We start from the raw sequence: 10,126 nt of genomic DNA, 5'->3' as shown, positions 1-10,126 counted from the left end.
GTCAGTTCAGACATTACATTGGTTCAGCTGCCTTCACCATCATAACTGACCATAAGCCTCTGCTGGGCCTTCGCACCATGTCCATTGACAAAGACCCCACAGGAAGGAGAGCGAGATGGTTATTAGAACTGGACCCTTTTAACTGGGTCATGCAGCACAAAGAGGGTCAGCAGCATATCAACGCTGACACTCTCTCAAGGTAGCCTCAGAACCCTGAGTCTGGTGTAGAAAAAAACACCTCTCAAGAGACAGCTGCTCCGGTGAATGCTGTAGGCTCAGACAGAGAATCAGATGTCCCCCAGTCTCAGCCACCTGCTGCAGACCCCTGCACCTCTGACCTCAACACAGGGGGTTTGCAGGCAGATACAGACTGTGAGGTTGATGACCTGTCTTTCATACATGCACTTTCACATGATGGGACTGGAATGAGAGAGCTGCAAAGGTCCGATGGGGGGTGATCGTGCCCTCCCCACTGGTCCCTGATGTGCTGCAGCACCTACATGGAGGCCCTGCCTCAGCACACTTTTCTGCGGAGCGAGTATGGGAATGGGCAAGGCAAACCTGTTATTCGCCCTCTATGTTCAAAGATATTCAACAGTGGTGTGAGCAGTGCATCCCATGCCAAACCCGCAAAGCCCCAGCACCAAAGCATTGAGTATCGATGGGAGGGTCTCAGCTGGAGACTGCTTTTAGTGGTGCCAGTCAGGGCGGCGCTCAGGCTAAAGAGAAACAAAAGCTGTACAATGAAGGAGCGGCCTGTCACAAACCATATGGAGATCTGGTGTGGCTTCATAACTCTTTTCTTTGTTATGGCAGCATATTTCTATAAATGGTTTCATTATTCTTAATTGTACTTCTGTTGTAAAGAAATGTGACGTTTCTTTTCGGAGAAGGGGAGGTATGTAACCTATTTCCGGTTGAGTACTTTTATTTTAAAGGGACAGGACGGAAGTGCGAGTTGTCTGAATGTTTTCTGACTTGTTCAAGGCAGAGCGCTGAAAATAAAGTGCGACCCGTTCCATGTATGAATGGAGTTTCCCATTTCTTTACTTTATTATACCTTAGTATAGGCGCAATTACACTTCTAAGATGGCTGTGATGTGATGATGGCATTGTTTATTTCGGACATGTGAAAACAAAACAAAACAAAACAAAACAAAACAAAAAGTTAAATTAGTTCAACAAATAATCATCATAAAATGAAAAGCATGTTACAAAGTATTTTCCATTAATAAGCATTGACACGCCCCAAAAAAGGAGAAGGAAGAAGTATACACTTATTTACTCCTACTCCTTCTCCACAACTCACTCATTAATCCTAATTAATTTACTTCCATTCCTGAACCTGTGTACCTTTGTATGCTCCCATCTAACTATATGCAATTCCATATACTATATGGACAATTAATAATAATAAACACACACTCACACACATACAAATATACATTCATATCTTATACTATATTATACATAATATATATACATTTCTATATCTTATTATAAAAGTCATTACCACAAATGTATATTTTATAACATTTATATTTTATAAACGAAAACACCTGGTGATCCCTCAAATTATAACCCCACTCTCTATCAAAAAAGTTTCTGAATATTGCCTGGTAGTAGTTTATTTCTTGCTTTATACATTATTTGTGCAGTTTGACATACAACCAGGTAAAATAACTTTAACGCACAGGAATTTTAAAGCAATATGTTGGTGTGATCATAATATCCTCCTTTATGAACTCTTCCTATGGCTCTTTTTTGAAGTGTGAATAGTGGTTGCAGTGAGCTTATGGTAAGACCAGTGAACAGTAGAGAATGCCCAGTGATTTGTGATCCAGTACATGCTTTGCCTCACACAGGACTGAGATGCTTTGTGACAGTTTAGATTGTACATGTTTTATGTGAGGTTTCCAGCAGATTTTGGGATCTATTATCGCACATATAAATGTGTTTACATACACTCTTTCAAGACCAATCCAATGACCAATCTTGCCTCAGACTGATGTTACGACCACCCACTCAATTAACATATTGACACAGAAATATTTAAATTAATAAATGCAGAAATGTAGAAACGCGTAAATACATGTGGAAATACATAAAGAGATAAATAAGATAAATCAATGAAAGTAAAAATACATTTCTGCATTAATTTATTTATTCATTTATTTATGTATTTAATTATTTATTCCTGCATTTATTCACTTATTTATTTATTTATACTTTTGTCAACATTTTCTAATTAGCACAAAGCATAGTTTTGCTGAGGATGATGAGAATGTCATTCATTTTGCAGATATTTGATCATAACCCAAAGTAGCAGACACATCTAAAAATTGAACTGATGATGGTGAATAACCTGTTATGATTGAACTTTGTGGTGGCCTGTTTCCTGTGCTTTATGTTTCAGAGGTGCTTGGTGAGGAATCAGTATTGGTGTGCGATACTGCAAGATTTGGTATCGAGTTTTGGTATAAGTAAATACAGGGCCAGTATCGCAGATAATTAAGGTGGATGCATCATCAAATTGCTAAATCTAAATGAATTTTCATGACCTCTAAGTGTTTTTGTGATTTTTCCTTTGGATTATTAATTAGTTAAAACCCAGGACATAATTTGGGCAAAGTTTATAGGTAAACAGAAAATACATTATGATCATAATAAAAGTTTTTGTTCAGAAACAATAGAACAGTAACAAAACAATTTTTCCCCATACATTGTCATGTCTGGAGGTTGCAGGTCCTTCACAATCATTTCTGCCAGGATCCTCGTAATCTCCACTGCTCTTGGGGAATCGGCTAAGTGAAATAATAAAATAATTAAGTCTGTAGCACATCTACTTGTAGTTTAAATATAGTAATCATACAGTATCCCTTTCACAGTTAACACAAAAGGGTAATTATATTCAATCAAATCTGAGCCATATTATATAATTAAATTCAATCAAATCTGAGCCATATTATATTCAGTATATTTGTTTTAATTCCAGTAAATGTATACATTTAAATAACACGTTTCAATGGGATAAATTCATTATATCAAGGTCTTAGCATAATTTATACTTTTTGAGTTGGCTAAAGTAACAAATGACCAGTTGCACTTAAGATTAATATTAATTAATGCCGAAGATGACTAAAATATTACTTTCACCATTATTATCTACCTGGATATTCTCTGCCAGACTGAAAGGCCTCTACCAATGACCTCTGCCTCTGGGTCGGGGGTCTGGGTCTGTCGGAGCCTGGGGGTGGGGGATTTCTCTCCTCCTCTCTCCGTTTCTGTAGCTCTGTGGTTTTTTCCGCATGATTTTTCATATGCTTGTATAAATGTGTTGTGTTACCACTGTATCTTACAGATTTTTACAAATTATATAGCTTGCTGTTGTTTAATTTTCAGCCTGAAAATATAGCCACACAGCGCTCCTCTTCCTATCCTCTGCCATTCTTCTGCTTCATCTCTGTGCTGCGTGTGTGTGCTGCTGGCCGGGCCTGGCTGGCTGAGCCTGCTTGCTTGTTTGCCTGGCGCTGCTGAGTCACGTGACAACAACATCAAATCACAAGAGGGGGGAGGAGGAGCAGAGTGTGCCTGCTCGGTGCTGGGACAGGGGCAGCACTTGAACGCAGCAGCACTTACACAGACACAGACAGCCAGGTCGCCTCTTTGATGAAACTGCAGCAGTGCATACAGGAGAGAAACTGAAACTAAAGTATTAATCTCATTACACTGGTATCGATCAATATCAATACCAACGTTGGTATCGATATTATCGACAACCCTGATTTCCTGAGCCTTCCTCTTGCGTAACCGTGAGTCTCCACCTGCACCACCCTGGGAGCCACCGGCTTGTGCTCGATCTCACCATCTCTTCCTACCAGCAAAATTTTCTGGTGATCAATAAATTCACCTTTCAAAGTCACTACCTGTTTGGCATCAACTTTTGGGTCCACCTGTTGTATACTACAACCGTTACAGAATAATCTGGCCAAAATGGATCCAACCAACCCAAACTCGATCCATCACGCTTTCAATGCTCAAGGGATCCTTGTAGGAAGACACGAAAACATGCTCCAAGAAATCATGAACTCCCTACAACTCACCATACAGACAACGTCCTCTACCCCCTCCCCTCCTGCATCAGTGAGTAACCCACCCATGGGGTTATGACAGGGCACACAGCCCGCTGCAAGTTTTTCTATTGATTTCTGCATTCTCGCGGCAGAGAGTGGAGCCCCCTGCTGCCCCGGAGGAGCCCATGCAACTGGGACGAGCTCACCTGCCTCCTGAGGAGCGCCAACGCCATTTTCTGAAGAAGCCCTGCATCTACTGTGGTGTGCCTGGACATTTCCTAGCCAACTGCCCGTCCATGCCAAAAGACAAAAGACATGCCAAAAGAGCACATTGGTGAACCAGACCACTTCCTCCTCTAGCTCCCCTAATTGAGTTAACCTCTCTGCCTCCCTCCAGTGGTCATGTGAGTCCCTGCCTATCAACGTGTTAATAGATTCTGGTGCCGATGATAGCTTCATTGATTCAAGCCTGGTCCAGCAAGTGTCTATTCCTGTTGTGTCTCTCAACGATCCCGAGACTGTCAATGCCCTCGACGGCAAACTGTTGGCTGAAGTCACCCATCGCACTGTCGCGGTTACTCTCATCATCTCTGGCAATCACCAAGAGCAATTTCAGCTGTTTGTCATCTCCTCACCTACCTCCCCTGTGCTTCTTGGTGTCCCCTGGCTTGAACTCCACAACCCCCACATAGACTGGTCATCTGCCTCAATTTCCAGCATATTCTGCCATTCCCACTGCCTCTGCTCCGCTGTACCCATGTCCAGAACTCCAGCTCCCCCTCCTCTCAACCCTCTCAACCTGTCTCTAGTGCCCACTGAACATCAGGACCTCGCACAGGTTTTTAGCAAGGAGCTAGCCCTCTCTCCTCCCCTGCACAGACCTTACGATTGTGCCATCGAGCTCCTACCAGGCGCCTCGCTACCTTCTAGCCATCTCTACAACCTGTCATGCCTGAGAGGGAGGCCATGGAGAAATATATCACTGACTCTCTAGCTACAGGACTTATCCAACCATCCTCCTCTCCTCTGGGTGCTGGTTTCTTCTTCGTTGAGAAGAAAGATAAGTCATTACGCCCCTGTATTAATCATCGTGGCCTCAACAACATCACGGTAAAGAACAAGTACCCCCTTCCCCCGTCATTTGAGCTACTTTTCCATGCCCAATTCTTCACCAAGCTGGATCTTCGAAAGGCCTACCACTTGGTCCAGATTCAGGAGGGAGACAAGTGGAAGATCGGATTCAACACACCCTTGGGCCACTTCGAGTACCAAGTGATGCCCTTTGGCTTGACCAACGCCCCAGCTTTCTTTCAGGCTCTTATTAATGACATCCTCGTTGTTGTTGATGTTTAATCTCTTTGTGTTCGTCTATCTAGACGATATTTTGATTTTCTCACAGTTGCGGTTGGTCCTACAGAGATTGCTGGAAAATAAACTGTTTGTTAAGCCAGAGAAGTGTCACTCCCCAGCAGTGAACTTCCGACAACAGCTGCAATGTTTCTTGAGCTTCATCAATTTCTACTGGAGATTCATCCTGAATTATAGCCGAGCGGTCGCCCCCCTCACCCAGCTTACCTCTTCCTTCACCCCCTTCACCTCGCCCCCCGAGGTCAGCCTTTTTGAGGCTCAGGAGGCAGTTCACTAACGCTCCAGTTCTCAAGAACTCGGATCCCAAGTTGCAGTTCATGGTCGAGGTTGACGCCTCTGACTCTGGGGTAAGAGCAGTCCTCTCCCAACATGATGTCACCTCCCGAGAGGAATTATGACGTAGGTAATAGAGAGCTGTTAGTGGTGGTGTTGGCCCTCCAAGAATGCCGTCACTGGCTGGAGGGTACCCAACAGCCCTTTATTATATGGACAGACCACAAGAACCTCTCCTATCTATGCTCCGCCAGATGTCGTAAGTCCATGTAGGCCCTCGGTCAACATCACCTCAGATCTTGGTCCCCAGTCCGCTCAGATGTGGCAGGCATTCTGTAGGGCGCTGGGGCAATGGCGATTCTGAGGGGCCACCCCAGATTTGATAGGTAGTTGGTCAAGTTTGTCAACACAAGAAACAAGAGAAATGCTGTCAATCAATGATGACAGCTGATCAGCTGATTTAGGGCCAGTTTTACATTTTTAACTAACACAGTAATGGTCATACTGAGGCTGTGAGAGCTGATTTCTGCTCAGTGGACATTTGGCCATGCAGGTCTGATAGGTGAGCCATGAGAGATGAGCACGGCACACTGCATCTGCTGCTGCTGCTGCTGGTCCAGTCGTTAATGTAACAGGAGTATGTCATAGTGACAACGTCAACTGCTGGATAAAAATGCTGAAATCTGTCGATTGAGAGGTATGGTAATTTAATGTTTGGTTATGTCGTCTGAATGTGTAGGAAAACTTTATCTAGCACTAAGTAGCAGCTAAAAGATGAACTACTACTACTGCTAAGCTAGCTAGTACAGTAGTTCGTAAGCAGCCTGCAAACCAAATTAAGCATTTAACGTTAGCGTTTTTTTTTTTTTTATTGTTATTTGGATACCGCCATGAAATATGAAACGCTGTTTTTCTGGACTGAAGACTGAGGGTGTTCTTTTGCAGATGTGTGTGTTTAATAGAGCTAATGTCATATTTTTGACCAACCAGTGTGTGAAATATAGTGTGACAGTCTAGATTTAAGTAGCTACAACACAAGAACAAGCTGTGATTTATTTATTTGCTCTGTGATTTAAGGGCTGTTTAAAGACTTTTTTCTCTTGGAGATAAAGGACTTTTTGTTTGTATCAATTAGCTCATCTTCACAGTTCACATGTTTTAGATGTTAAATAGGTAGAGGCAGAGCAAATTCCATCAAAATGCCACAAATGCTTGAGATACAATATGTGTTAATTGTGTTATTAAATGTGATCGAAGATGTCGGTAGTTATGTAAAAGTAAACCTTTGTAGATACTATAAATAGACCTAATTAGGCACATTGTTGACACCTCCTTTCTTTTTGACATTTTAATGGAGTCAAAGCTGTTATTTAAGGGGTTCCAGAGCCCCATGAACATCCTGTATTTTGCACACTGATTCTAACCCAATTTGACAATGATCCTGCATGACGTTTGATACTTCAAAGTGAATTGACTGACTGATTGATTGATTGATTGATTGATTGATTGATTGATTGATTGATTGATTGAGTGAGTGATTGAATTACATTTCCCCCCAGGGATATTAAGAGAATAGCTATGAAGAAAAGCAGAGATATTCAGAGCTGCTTCTTCAAAAAAAGAATAGAGTCACAGCCAGCCGCAGCTTCTACCAGCAGCAGTGAAAAGGCCCAGTCAAGTCAGCAGCCTAGGTACAGCAGTAGTGACGAAGAGCAGTCAGCTCCCCCTGCACAGGATGGTAGGTCATGCTTGGATAGTTTGAATTTACCATGTAGGCTCACATTCAAGTTGTTTGTCAAACCAGTTATACAATTACAACAGTCTGAAACATCACTACACAAGAACAATTGTTAAAACAGTTGTAAAAGACAGAAGAACAAAAATGAAATGTGCATAATACATAAAGACACACACACACACGTATGTATGTATGTATGATTGTGTGTGTAAAATATATATATATATATATGTGTGTGTGTGTGTGTGTGTGTGTGTGTGTGGCAGAACCTTCAGCCTATTGATGTCTGGACATGAATACTGTCTGGGATGAAAACCACTTTTTGCACATTTTCATACATCACAAGGCATCCTATATAATGACATTATTCAGTCATCAGGCCATCATCTGTGTCACCTGTATCGTTACCTATGTTTGCTTTACTAATTTAGGCACCATCTTGTGGTTAAATAAAAATGCACCTGGCAAAGAACAAACCAAAAATATCAAATTCCAGTATCTCCAACAAATTATATCTAAGCTAAATAATAACATAAACTAAGCATGTAAAGAACAACAAATATTTCAGTTTTTTGGTTGTTTGTTTGGTTGGTTTACTTTATTAATCCCTCTGAAGGGAAATTGATTGTCACTCTGTACGTACAACATCCAACACACAATACTACAACATGACAAGCATTGACAACTCAGGCAGTACAATAAGTGCAATGCGATGCATTACTTAGCATAGCACACAACAGAAAAACAACAACAATCAACAACAATGTTCATTGAAAAACTTCACTGCACCAGGTACAAAAGACCTCCTGAATCTATCTGAGGAACATCTTGGCATCACCAGTCTGTTGCTAAAAGAACTCTTCAGTTCATGGAAAAAAACATAGAGTGGGTGGTCCTTATTGTGCAGAATGCACCAGAGTTTCCTACCCACCCTCTTCTCCATGACCACCTCTAAGGAGTCAGGAGGCAAATCAATGATAGAACCTGCCTTTTTTATCACTTTGTTAATCCTGTGTCTGTCCTCAGACTTCAACCCCCACCCCCAGCAGACAACAGCATAAAAAAGCACACTAGCTAAAATACTATGAAAAAACACATTCAAGAGTGGCCTGCTAACATCAAATGATATTAGCTTCCTGAGGAAAAACAGTCTGGACTGGGCCTTTGTGAAAATAGCATGGGTGTTCTCTTTCCAGTCCAGCCTATTATCCACAAGGATGGGTATCTGTAGTGGGGGACAACCTCGATAACCACATTCTTGATAACTACCGGAGTGACTGGTGTCTTTTTCCTTCTAAAATCAATGTCAAGTTCTTTTGTCTTGTTTAAGTTTAAAATAAGGTGGTTATCACACCATTTGACGAAGCTGTCTATTTCTCTTAAGTAGGATGTGTGGTTGTCTCCAGTGATGTAACCTACAAGTGCAGAGTCATCAGAAAATTTTTGTAGATGACAGTCAGAAAACAAGCTTGACCTACAGTCTGATGTGTACAAAGTAAATAAAAATGGAGACAAAACAGTACCTTGTGGTGCCCCTGTATTTGTTAAAATAGTTTTAGATACCCCATTACCCATTTTCACAAACTGGGGTCTACAAGTGAGGTAGTCCATAACCCATTGGGCAGTACAGCTATTTATATTCCAATCGAGTAATTTCTTATATAAAATGTGTGGCTGGATAGTATTAAAAGCATTCGAAAAATCAAAAAATAAAATTCTTACAGATGCACCAGCTTTCTCCAGGTGACTGTACACTCTGTGTAGCATATAAAGTAAGGCATCATCCACACCAACTCCTTTCTTATACGCAAACTGTAATGGATCCTGGTATGCAGAAACCTGCTTACTAAAATGCCCAAGGACCACTCTTTCAAAACATTTCATAAGCTGAGAGGTCAGTGCTATTGGCCTAAAGTCCTGTATGTCATGAGCATTTTTTAGGCACTGGCACAATACATGAAGTTTTCCAAATCACAGGGATCTTAGACTGAGTGAGGGAAAGAGAGAAAATAAACTGTAGGACATCACAGAGTTGTTCGGCACATATTTTCAGGGCTCGTGGTAAGACCCTGTCTGGGCCCGGAGCCTTATTTATCCTGAGCCTCTTCAGTGCAGAGCAGACCTCATCAGATGTAATAGCAATAGGGGGGCTAAGATGACTATCAAATCCCCTTTGAGAGATAGTGGCGCACACTGCATTCCGTTCGGCAGAGAAGTCAGTATTGTCAAACCTAGTAAAAAAGCAGTTTGCCTCATTAGCACACAACCCTCCAACCAGTAACTAAGCAGAGGTAGGGCCATAACCTGTAATTAATTTCATGCCCTTCCATAAACCTTTTGAGTCTCCCTGCTGGAGTTTGCTCGCCACTCTGTCCGTATACTTCCTCTTCCCCTGCCTGATGGCCCGTTTTAGGTTTTTCTGTGCTAGTTTGAGCTCATTCTTGTCGCCCTTAAGAAAGGCTCTTTTCTTATTATTAACAGCAGCTTTAATTTCCTTGGTTACCCAGGGTTTATTGTTAGCAAAACTTTTAATTGATTTACATGGGATAATCATATCAACACAAAAATTGATGTACCCAGTGATACCATTTTTCCTTACAAGATTAGTTTATCTTTTGCTTACAGATAAACTTTTTAATAAGGCCTATCTTTAAGTATTAAGCTTTGATTGGAA

This window comes from Pagrus pagrus, assembly GCF_965226575.1.
Source record: "Pagrus pagrus genome assembly, chromosome: 19".
Lineage (NCBI taxonomy): Eukaryota > Metazoa > Chordata > Actinopteri > Spariformes > Sparidae > Pagrus > Pagrus pagrus.
The sequence above is the reverse complement of the archived record's forward strand: the minus strand, read 5'-3'. Positions refer to the sequence as shown.